General features: G+C 39.7%; 1 pseudogene; it reads left to right on the top strand.

Moving 5' to 3' along the window:
- Positions 1-13,087, top strand: part of LOC112133037 (RNA-binding motif protein, X chromosome-like) — an 89,480-nt pseudogene that overhangs the window by 65,548 nt on the left and 10,845 nt on the right.

Genomic DNA, 13,087 nt, shown 5'->3' with positions numbered 1-13,087 from the left:
AAAAGATGTCCCATGAGGAAATCCATTTATGGCTGGGTACGGTGGCTCATGCCAGTAATCCCAGCACTTTGAGAGGCTGAGGCGAGTGGATTACCTGAGGTCAGGAGTTCGAGACCAGCCTGGCCAACATAGCAAAACGCCCTCTCGACTAAAAATAGGAAAATTAGCTGGGCATGGTGGCAGGCGCCTGTAATCCCAGCTACTTTGGAGGCTGAGACAGGATAACTGCTTGAACCAGGGAGGTGGAGGTTGTAGTGAGCCGAGATCACGTCACTGAACTCCAGCCTGGGTGACAGAGTGAGACTCCACTTCAAAAAAAGCAAACAAACAAAAATAAAAAATAAAAAAAGAAATCCATTTATGTATGAACATAATTAATAAAGTTAATATACAAAATACCTCACTTGATGTCCCCCTTCTGATTCCTAAATAAGAGCCATGTGGCCCTAGGAAGTACAGAAGTCATTTTTCTTTCTCTTTTTCTTTTGAATTCTTCATTGAAAGGGTTTGAACAGGTAACTGTTTTTGTAAAGCTGTTAAAAAACCCATACAAACAATATTTGCTTGCAACAAAGGCAGTCATGGAACAAGAAAAGTACTCCAAAATATGTAAAAGACTATTGCTCATCATACCCCAATCTTGGCTCAGTTGCAAACTCAAATTGCCTTGTCCTGTTTGCTGCAAAGTGGCATTGCATATTCATCCAGAGCTGGAGCCAGACTAACTCTCTTCCCCTCAGTGATACTTTTCAGATCCCAAAGGAAGTTTGCTTTATGTGTTTAGTTACACTCCTTTTTGATTTTAGACACACAATTTGAGATGACATAAGATATCTTTACAATACTTTTCTTCCAAATAAAGTTTTTAAAATATATGTCATAATCATGTCTTCCTATTAATGATCTGATGAAAAGATAGACATTCTCTTATATATAATTTCCAAACTGAAGCAAAATCCATTAAGGATTTATATATTTTCAAAATATATTAGGTATTAATGGCATATTGACATGCATATTATATAGCAGCATTGTCTTTCCTACTATAGGAAAAAGCGTATACTTATGATATATAATTGTATATTAGCTTTTTATTTATGAGAAGTAGAAAATTTTTTGACATGATTTTGTATAAATTATAACTATGATCATCCCTCTTTTTATTATTCTATGTTTTTTGGTTTACTGGAAAAATAAAATCCACGTTCAGTGATTTGAATAAGCAAACAATTTCTAAGAATATCTGTCATGGCTGTTCATAGTACTGCACAGCTGTTATTTTATTTAAATATCACAATTTTTAAGAGACACCATCATTGTGGGACATATGATGCATGCATGGCATATAGCTGTTCTAGAAAGAGTCAAGGCAAATCCCATTTTTATGGCTTTAGTTTTTAAATCCCAGGAAGACTTTATAGAAAGAGACTGACAAGAGGGACAGGTGGATATTGGCTCCAACTTGGTGACAAGTTTTCAACCTCAGCTGCATTCTTACGACAGGGGAGTGAAGAGCAGCTGGCAGCCTGGGAGCCTCTGTTCTACAGATGGAATTCTTGTGGCAGAGAGAAGAATGTTCTAGCTGGCTCCTCATGCTTAATGAACAAAGAGCACAACTTAAGAGATTGAAGCTACCGTTTGATCTAAACAGCGGAGCCCCACTCCCCCTTCCTCGTCACATCTTTTGTGTTACAGTTCTAGTGATTTATGTTTAGAAAAGAATATAAAGTTTCCCAGATCACTATTAGTCACTGATGTCTTGAATTCAATATATTCTTTTAAAGGCCATTCTTTACAATTGTGAGATTTGGGGCAAGAATATAAATAGAGGCCCACAAATCATATATCTAAATATTTCCAAGTTATAAATCAAGTGAACAAATTGTTCAGTAAGAGATGTTCTTTCTCCTAACCTGGTGTTTCCTACCAGAGCACGGAGGCATGGGGAGAGCCAGGCCCTGTCTCCTCCATGGCTGGCTGCATCTTACATGGTGAGGGGCTTCCTGTGTATGTGTGGACACCCCAATTCACATACCCAGGCGCCAACCACACTTCCTTGCTGACAGCTGCTGCTTGATCACCTTTAGGTCTAGAAACTCTGGAAGCAGGTTGAGGACTATTTGGGCAAGGAATTCTGGGGTCCTGGAATTCAGAAATGGTCCCGAAGGGTTGGGGGTGTAGCCTCTGAGTGGGCACAGGAGACTACTTGCAACATGGGGAAGACTGGGGCCTTCTACAGCATGGGGCTTAGGACAAGGGTCCATTCACCTGGGTCTGAGAATGATACTTTTCTTTTTAAACCTCAATGTATATAATATTGTTCCCTCCATAGCCAGGTAGGAAGGAGAACTTTGTGGCCAACTTCTAAGTTCTCCATTTAATTAAAAATTATTAAAGCCAGTATTATTTACCTGGTTTTCATGGTCCATCTGCTCTCAAACTAGAATCATTTCAGTAAGCACCAGGTATACCCTTACTGCATACTTTGCCATATAAAGTATGCAACCTGGGGGTTTGACGTGATGACCACTCTTCCCCTGAATTTCTATAGCATTTGGAAGGGTAACTGCAACTGTGGAATGCCCTCCTTCTAGTTATATTTGAAAGAACTTTGGTCTGAAAGGTAAATGGCAACCATTATTCTAATCCTATAAATAAGGTAACTTGGCAAATCTTTTTGCTTTATGGCTACTTCAAATACACAATAAACTAGGAAAGAAGCCAGCAGCAGATGAAAGAGTTCTACTTGTGCTTATAAATCAGTGAAATATGAGTTGAGGTAGAAAATGAAAGATCTGAATAATATTGCCTTTTGGTCCATCTTACAGAGATTCAAATGAAAGTGTACAGGAAGGAATCCCTATTTGCATTATTCACAGTATCCCCTGTAAATTAGTGGCATGATGTAGGTGGAACCCACATAGTGTAAGTAGGAAAGCTAATGTTACATAGGTTTTTACTTTAAGGTCCAGGGGGACTCAGCCAAGTGGAAAAATAGCAGAGTTATGGTGGAAACCAGTCACCTTGTTAAAACTGAATAACCAGGTGTTTAGGAAAAGAATGGTATGAGAGACTGATTTCTTTCCTGCTGAACACAGTCATTCAGTGTGAACACAGAGAGAAGGAATCTTTGTTACAAGCATAGAGGAAGATAAAAATGTGTGTATTTCAATGTTTGAAAACTAACCTGTGTCACAAATCCATTTTGGGTTTCATAATATAATCAAGGAGAGCTACGTTTTGAGCTATAATTATGCTATATTTCCTGGAATAACCTTATCTGGGGTGTTTCAACACATGGTCTATAGCAATTCAAACTGGAATGCATTTGTGCATAGGTGCAGGATATATCCATTTTTTCTATGTGATTTTCATTTTAAAGAAAAGTGAATTTTAGAAACTAAGGTACATGGATCACTCTCATTTCAAAATAAAAAGCTTTGGTGAGTATGTTATGATAGTGGATGAGAGAAGTTCAGAGTAATATTCTCGGCTTTAAAAAACCAGTGTTACCAAAAACATTCATAAAATTTGACCTGAAAATATAAAGAATTATATTCATAATGAATTATATTCATAAATACAAAATAAATACTCTTCAGTGGTTTCCTATTGCTTTTAAGATAAAACCGTGCATGATCTGGCCCCTCTCTGCCTATCCAGCCTCATTTACCAAATGAGGGAAACTTCTTTCTCCCTGCTCTGCCCTGACCACATTGACCTTTTCTTTGTTCCGCCAATGCCGCGCTGTTTTCTATCTCATCATGTCCTCTTCTTCCCTGTCTCCACTAACCGCTTCTTCTTCCAGTCTCAACTTAAATGTCATTTTCCCAGGGATTTTTCTCTATTTTTACCAGACTGGTTGGGCTTTCCTATTGAATGCTTCTATTAAACCCTGTAGTTTTCCTTCTGCACAGTAATAAAAATTAATATCAGAGGATATCCCTGGCCTTTTTCTCGCAACTTGTAAAAAGTGTGCTGCTTTGTTTATTCCACTCTTACACCTCCAAGGAGGATTTGGGGATATTGTTGGGGAAGGGAGTGGAATGGGAATGGGGAATAAACCAGGGAGGTGGAAAATGGGAAACAAGTAGAAATTAAGAGACCAGTGTGGCCTCAGGGTAGGGGATGAGATGTTTTGTGGCTCTGAGGAGTCAGGCAAGTAAAAGAGGAGAGGGAATTTTTGGAAGTGTCACTGAAGGAGAAATATTTTCTTCCCGTTGTTATACTGGAATTACTCATTAGTTCTAGACTTACTTATTAATTCCTGGAGTTACTCATTAGTTCCTGAAATAATTACTCATTATTTCTTTGAAAGAATACTGAGACTGGATCACATTGTCCCAATGTAACACTTCTTGAGGTGTATCATTTTTTATAATTATACAGTTGTTTGTGTAATTGTTTTATGCTCTTATTTTCCTCCTCTCCTCCCAAGAACACAAGGCAGGGACCATGCATATGTTGCTCACAGCTAAATTCCCAGGGCATTGGACAGAATCTGGCCTTTAGTGTATTCTCAACAAGTGATGAATGAATGAATGAATGTGTCAATCCATTGTGATTAGATGTCTAATCGCTAAATATCAACCTGGGGCTCAGTGACAAAATTATGCTTTCCTTAATGAAAGGTCCCTAGAAGAAGAAGTTTTGAGCTAATTTCCAAATTCCTGTAATTAAAAACCTTTAAAATCAGTTTTTTTTTCCCTGCCACATTTCTCTGATGTTAAGAAATGTAGAGATTGACAAGTATGTGTATTGCAGCACTGTTTACAATAGCAAAGACTTGGAACCAACCCAAATGTCCATCAGTGATAGACTGAATAAAGAAAATGTGGCACATATACACTATGGAATACTATGCAGCCTTAAAAAAGGAAGAGTTCATGTCCAGTGCAGGGACATGGACGGAGCTGGAATACATCATTCTCAGCAAACTAACACAGGAACAGAAAACCAAACACCACATATTCTCACTCATAAGTAGGAGCTGATCAATGAGAACACATGGACACAGGGAAGGGAACATCACACACCAGAGTCTGTCAGGAGGAGGGGGTAAGGGGAGGGAGAGCATTAGGACAAATATGCGGGGCTTAAAACCTAGATGACAGGTTGATGGGTGCAGCAAACCACCATGGCACATATATACCTATGTAACAAACCTGCACGTTCTGCACATGTATCCCAGAACTTAAAGTAAAAAAAAAAAAAAGAAGTGCAGAGATTGAGTATTAATATGATTACTGTAATTGAGATGAAACACACCAAATACTTATGTTCTTTTCAAAGTATATTAAAATATTTGCTAAAATAATCACATCTTGGTATACATATAAGCTAAGGATTTCTTTTCTACTGAAGAGAAAGACAAAACCTGGGATTATATATTTATTGCTGCTTACTGAAAACTGACTATATGCCTAGCAGTATGGTATTTGTCATACACATGCAACATTTAAACACATAAACAATATTTTGAGGTAGGTATTAGTTTCTGACTTTATCAATAAAACAACCAATCCTATAATCCCAACTGATGCCTATAATCCCAGCACTTTGGGAGGCTGAGGTGGGTGGATCACTTGAGGTCAGGAGTTCGAGACCAGCATGGCTGACACGGTGAAACCCTGTCTCTACTAAAAATACAAAAAAAAGCTGGGCGTGGTAGTGCGTGCCTGTAGTCCCTGCTACTTGGGAGGCTGAGGCAGGAGAATCGCTTGAACCCAGGAGGTGGAGGTTGCAGTGAGCCGAGATTACACTACTGCATTCCAGCCTGGGTGACAGAGCGAGACTCTGCCTCAAACAAACAACAAAAAAGAAAACCAAGGTTGATTGACTTGCCCAGGACCTCTAAATTAGGAAATATTGGAGCTGAGATTCACACCCAGGTCTGCTGATTCCAAAGCCAATGCTGGTGCAACAAAATTCTCTTTTTAATTTTGAGGAATACATCACCTACTTTATTAAGAGTTTTATTTAATATATAACTATAACAGGAAATATGAGTTCACAGTTCTGGTCTGCCTTCTCTTTTCCAGGGATCACCCCAACTCACACTGCCTCTAGTCTACACTGTCAAGTTTAGAACCTAACTCCTATCCACTACAGGACTAGATATAGACAACTTGCATTGTTAATGTACTTCCTGTGTAGTCTTATGTTAGTTGAGTAACTTGTCAGAAGTTTAAAATAAGACAAACACTTACATTCAGGAACTCCTGGTTGTCACTTCAGCCCACCAGCTAATCCTCTGGATCAACTACCTGTTGATTTTGTTGTTGTTGTTGTTAACTAAAAATTCACTTTGGCTTTTGCAATTTCAAGCTTTGTGTTATTAGCCCTCCAAGTCCATCATCTAGAAATTTTTCTCCCCATGGAAAGGATCACCAAGTCCTCCTCTTAAAGATTCATGTAACAAAAATATAAATTGAAGCTAGCCATAAATTGGTTCTAGGAAATAAAGTACTTTGCAATTAATTAATTAATTAATTAATTTTTTTGAGATGGAATCTTGCTCTGTGGCCCAGGTTGGAGTGCAGTGGAATGATCTTGGCTCACAGCAACCTCCACCTTCTGGGTTTAAGCAGTTCTCCTGCTTCAGCCTCCCAGGTAGCTGGGACTACAGGCATGAGCCAGCACACCTGGCTAATTTTTCTATTTTTAGTAGAGAGGGGGTTTTGCCATGTTGGCTAGGCTGGTCTGGAACTCCTGACCTCAAGTGATCCACCCACCTCGGCCTCCCGAAGTGCTGGGATTACAGGTGTGAGCCACCGCACTCGGCCAAGAAAGAACTTATTGTTTTATGTACACACACACACACACATACGCAAACACACACACAGAGAGTCAGTTCTCATTATTTTTAATAGTTTATGTTCTATAAAGTTATTGCCAATTCTGGATTAGTGAATACTGAACCTAGGGGAAATACAGGGTTGGATTTCTATGAGTCTCTAATCACAAAATGTTTGTCAATTGATCAATACATAGCCCGTTTTATGTGTATTTCTGTACCTTATTTAATATATATTGTGGATTTACTAACATTGAACACATGGCCAACAGAACTGTAATGCATGGGTGAACAAAGCTTACCTTTCATGGGTATTTTCTCTGTGAGGTTCATGACAGTCTTCTTGCGCTTACTGGACAGCACTTCAGCAGTGCAGTTGGGGACAATTTTAAACAGTGAAGTCACCAACAAAAAGCACAAAAATGTAAAAACTAAATTGACTGAGGAAAGATCACTTGTTTACAGTATGAGAGCTGAAAAATGGAGAGTGTCACCTTGTTCAGCTCAGTGGGGAATGTGTGCATTGGGCAACTCAAAATTTTCACTGCTCTGTGAGTGACCACAGAAGCCCATAAGCATTGATTGTTGGGGTTCAAATATGTTTTAGTGAGTAGGCAAATTTGCAAATACAAAATGTGCAAATAATGAGGATCAGCTGCATATGTACTTACTACTAGTTAATATTTGTTGAGTGCTTGCTAATGCCAGTATTTATTTTAGGTTTTAGAAATATATCAACACAGTTAATTCTTATAAAAGCTCTATTAGGTAAGTATTGATATTTTCTCTATTTACATATTACAGGGAGAAGTTAAGTGAAGTTTTCCAACCCCCAGCTGGTAAGTATCAGAGTAAGGATCGGAGCCAGGCAGAGTGGTTCCAGAGCCCACACATTTATCCACAGTGCTATGCTGCCTTTTTAAAAAAGTCCTTCTATTATTATTGTTCACATTTGGAGAACATTATCCTATCAATGATCTTTTTCAAAGGGGTGTTTTTATGGATCATTCATTTATTCACTTAATTAGAGAAATGATTTCGTGTGTGCCTGCTTTGTGCTGGCACTGTGAGGGTTTAGCAGTGAAGAAATACATGACTTCTACCCTCACACAATTTCATTTAGCTTACAATTAGATAAGATAATATAAATTATATAGCTTAGGATTACAATTGGCTTTATATGATTTTAAAAATACAAATTAAGAGTGATTTAAACATGGTAGAAATTGATTTTTCTTTTACATGAATAGAGTCTGGAGGTAGGTTGCTTAGGGCTGGTATGAAAACTCCACCATCATCAGTGACCCAGGCTGCTTCTATGTTGCTGCTCTGCCATCAGCATGCTGCTTGTGGTTCAGAGCATCTGGTCTAAGCTCCAAGCATCCTGTCTGCTTTGCAGCCAACAAAAAGGAGGGAAAGGGAAGAAGAGCACTTCTCTTAAGGAGACTTGCTGTATGTTCCACTCACCTCACTCAGATCTCATTTGTCAGAACTCAGCTACCTGGCTACAACTAACTGCAGAGGAGGCTGGGGAATGTAGTCTGTTAGTTTGGTGGCTATATGCTCAACTAAAGCCCAGAGTTCTACTTCTGTTCCCAAGGCAAAGGAGAAGAACTGTACACGGTAGGCAATTAGCAAACCTCTACCTATATGGAAACATTTTCTAAACTGCAGAGACCTTTATAAAATTAAAGATCTATTACAGTGGGATAATGGCTACATTTGTTTGATATTACATCTATTGTCTAATGGTTTTCAGTCTTCCCTTGTAGTAATTATTTTGCATTTAGAATCTAGAGTTTTCATTTGATTTCTTCAGCAACTCCAGTATCCCAGAACTTATGCTCATCTTTTTGCTGTGCTTTGGGAAAAAGAAAGCTACATGACTTCATATATATTTTAGCATATATATTTGGGAGGTGCTCAAACCTGGGAGTGAACCAGGGACTTATTACATGAAAACTGTAATGTTCTCTTTGACATTATACATTACACAAAAATCTTTCAAAATACCTCCAAGAGGTGAATAATCTTTGGAGGATAGTTAAAGAATTAATATTTTAATAAAGATTTTTAAAAGAACTTGTATAAAAAAACTGGGGAAAATGAAGACACTGTTTTGAATGGAGTTGATTCTTGCACTGTCCAGATGGAAAAGGATGAAGCATTGAAGTACTTTAATTATGTAAAAATCTCAGATAAAAGTCGTTTTATGTTTTCTTTTACATCTGTGTAACTTAGAAATTTCTTCAATTCTCCATTTTATTGTTTGTACATGTATCACTCAGTATCCTTGCAGGAAGCAGAAAATACAATTAAAGGGATCAATTGAAATGAGTTTGATGGAGAGCCTATTCACAAATTCTGGGCATGGTTATGAGAACCAACAAGAAATGGTGACTACCTGAGGACTAGCGTCAGTGGGAAGCTGTTAGAACTTTGAGGCCTGAAGCGACAAGTGGAGAGGAAATGACTTTTCTGAAAGCTGATGAGAACCGTAGCCATGCCACAAGGCCCATCCAACATGAACTCTGGCCCTACATAGAGTAACACAGTCATTGTCAAACCAGAGCCTGGCAGAGAGAAAGAGGGAGTTGGACAGGAAAGGATGCAGAACGTATCCCCCAATTTCTCCATCCTCCAGCTTTCTCTGATCTCCTGACGGTTCCCTATTATAGAATAGATCTATATGACAAATAAAGAATAACCAGCCTCTGGGCACGGTGGCTCACTCCTGAAATCCTAGTACTTTGGGAGGCTGAGGCGGGCAGATCACGAGGTCAAGAGATCGAGACTATCCTGGCCAACACGGTGAAACCTTGTCTCTACTAAAAATACAAAAATTATCTGGGCGTGGTTGCATGTGCCTTTAGTCCCAGCTACTTAGGAGGCTGATGCAGGAGAATTGCTTGAACCCGGGAGGTGGAGGTTGCCGTGACCCGAGATTGCGCCACTGCACTTGCAACCTGGTGACACAGTGAGACTGCGTCAAAAAAAAAAAAAAAAAAAAAAAAAAAGAAGAACCAGCACAACTTGTAAAGGTATTGCAGTCATTTGAACAGACCCTATCTCAGTCATTATCACTGATTAAATAATGCCTGCTGACATCAGTATTATGCATTAATATTCCCAATGTGGCTGCAGATTAGCTTTTCAAGTGAAAACTTCACACACATCCTTTTTATTTTATTTTATTTTATTTTTTTGAAATGGAGTCTTACTCTGTTGCCTAGGCTGGAGTGCAGTGGAGCAACCTCGGCTCACTGCAACTTCTGCCTCCTGGGTTCAAGCCATTCTCCTGCCTCAGCTTCCCAAGTAGCTGGGACTGCTGGCACACACCACCATGCCCGGCTAATTTTAGTATTTTTAGTAGAGATGAGGTTTCACCATGTTGGCCAGGCTGGTCTCGAACTCCTGACCTCAAGTGATCTGCCTGCCTTGGCCTCCCAAAGTGCTGGGATTACAGGCATGAGCCACTGTGCCCAGCTGAGAGACATACTTCTAATTTTAAAACATGTTATCTATTTTTGTTCTTTTGATTTTGTCTATACTTGTCCGTGAAAATGGCCATAGTTTTAGAAAATCATGCTAGTGTGTAAAGATGTTAGATATAGAACAAACGCGCCTGTATTACTCAATTTGACTACCAGGATCCATCAGTTGGGTTCTCACTCTGAATCCTTGTTCTATCACTTCAGTGTTAACTACGAGCTGATGGAATCAGTCGTGGATGGCTTAGTGCGGGTTCAGGAAACTCCAAAATTCTCTCTGTTCTCAAATGATTCTTCCATCTATTTTTTGCCATCACATTCTACCTGATGTGATATTCCTGCCATTAGATACCACTCTTCTAGACCAGAAAAATGTAGGGCCTTCTTTCTAAAAGGAAGCCCACGATGCAAACTAGGAGAGTAAGACCCATTTACCTTCTATTAGCCAAGAGGTTTTTATGTTTTATTTTTTCAGATTACTTGGTTTTCTTTTGACATGCTTAATGAAACAAATGTTGAGGAATCTTGGACAGGCAAGTTTTAACGTTTGGGACAGAGAGAACAAGCAAATAACTAGGCCAAAATGAGCTGGCAGTGCAAGTGGCCTGTAGACTTAGAGGAAGGAGGTCTGAGTAGGAGGTTTTCACATGTATTGTCAAACTTTTCTTATTTGAGCCTCAACATCAGCCAGTGGCTTACACACAAAATATAGTATTTCTTTTTTAAAAAGTTAAAGATTATAAAACAGACAAAACCAAACTGAAGCCCAGATAGGCTTAAGTAACTTACCAAGAAAAATGGCTCAGCAGGCCAGGCCAACAACAGGAAACCGTAGATCTTCCCCATAATTGTTGTGTGGCTAAGGGCAGACCACTTTGCTATTCGTGGTTCATTTCCTTTTCCTCCTTGTGGTAAAGAAGAGTCTTTGAGAAACACACAGTGAAAAGTTCTAGAAATTCCTTTAAAAAACGCCTTGCATAAAAGATTAGTAACCTGGCTTTTTAGTCCTTTGACTTAAGCCATCTAAGGATTATTTTTCTTTCCCTCACTTAGCCTAGGCAAAAACAATGGGAAAGGCAGGAAGAGAACTGGGAGAGAGTGACATTGAGGAGAGCTGGAGCCTGGGCTGAGGAGTGTTCAGGCACAGCCTCACACTCTTCCAAGAACCTCTGCTCCTTCTGATGCCTGGATTGCATTAGTCAGTTCTCCAGAGAAATAGAACTAATAGGATATACAGAGAGATATATAAGAGGGGATTTATTATGGGAATTGGCTCACTTGATTATGGATGCTGAGAAGTCCCATGGTATGCCATCTGCAAGCTGGAGACCCAGGAAAGCCAGTGGGGTAATTCAGTCTGAGTCCAAAGGCCTGAGAACCAGGGGAGCCAACAACGGAACTCCCAGTCTGAGGCCAAAGGACTGGAAACTAGGGGGTGCTGGTGTAAGTCCTGGAGTCCTAAGGCCCAAGAACCAGGAGCTGTGATGTGCAAGGGCAGGAGAAGATAGATGTCTCAAGAAGGGAGAGAAAATTTGCCCTTTCTTTCTCCAACTTTCTGTTCTCTTTGGGCCCTGAATAGATTGGATGGTGCCCGTGCCCACCCACCTTAGTGAGGACGATTTTCTTTACTCATCTCCTGATTCAAAAGCTAATCACTTCTAGGAGCAACCTTACAGACACACCCAGAAATAATGTTTTACCAGGTATCCAGGTAACTTTGGTCCACTCAAGTTGACACATAAAATTAACTATCATGCTAGACCCAACTAGCAGGGTCATTAATCACCCTGGTTTGCCCAGGACTGAGGAGCTTCTCAGGATATGGGACTCTTAGTGCTAAAACTAGGAAACTCCTGAGCAAACCAGGACAAATTGGTGACCCTATGCCTGTATTCTCTATCTCTCTCTCTCTTTTTTTTTTTTACACCAAGACAGAGTCTCACTCTGTTGCCCAGGCTGGAATGCAGTGGTGCAATCTCAGCCCACTGCAACCTCCACCTCCCAGATTCAACCGATTCTCTTGCCTCAGCCTCCCAAGTAGCTGGGATTACAGGCACGTACCACCACGCCCAGCTAATTTTTGTATTTTTTGTAAAGACAGGGTTTCACCATGTTGGCCAGGCTGGTCTCCAACCCCTGACTTCAAGGGATCCGCCCAACTCATCCTCCCAAAGTGGTGGGATTACAGGTGTGAGCCACTGTGCCCGGCATCTTTTTTTTTTTTTTACACAAGTTAATTTTCAGTTTCCCCTCTAGCTTTAGAAAAGATCAGTGTTTCTTCATTAAGAACCACATGTATTTTGGTTTGCATTTAGGGGCTATAGGTATGAAAAACATATTTTAAAATAATAGGCTCATGCTCAGTAAGGTGAGATGCTCATAGCATAAAAGCATATCAGGAACAGAATACATCCTAGGAAATAGCAGACTCAACTCCAGCTGGAGCTTACACAGGGTTATAAATTCACTGAGAAGAATGGCCATGGAACTGCAAGCGTTGCTGAAATTGTTATCTATCTTTTCACTACCCAATACCCCTTGCCCCACAGGCATGTAAAATTAAATTCACAGAAATTAAATCCCTCCACTGATAAAAAAGGCATCAGGGTGTAAAAAGAAGATTAATCTAGCAATCAAATACCTCGATGAATGTGCAGAGTGGCTTGGAAGTGAGCAGTAGTTAAAAACAAATGTAACAAAATATAAGATGGAATACTTTACATCACAGTTTTGGCTGAGGTTCCAAAGACTGAGAATAAATCAGTATCTGCCCAGTCACCACTGTGTGCCAAAGGAGTTG

The sequence above is a fragment of the Pongo abelii genome, chromosome 3 (genome assembly GCF_028885655.2).
Source record: "Pongo abelii isolate AG06213 chromosome 3, NHGRI_mPonAbe1-v2.0_pri, whole genome shotgun sequence".
NCBI classification, from domain to species: domain Eukaryota; kingdom Metazoa; phylum Chordata; class Mammalia; order Primates; family Hominidae; genus Pongo; species Pongo abelii.
This window is presented reverse-complemented; position numbering and strand designations above follow the sequence as displayed.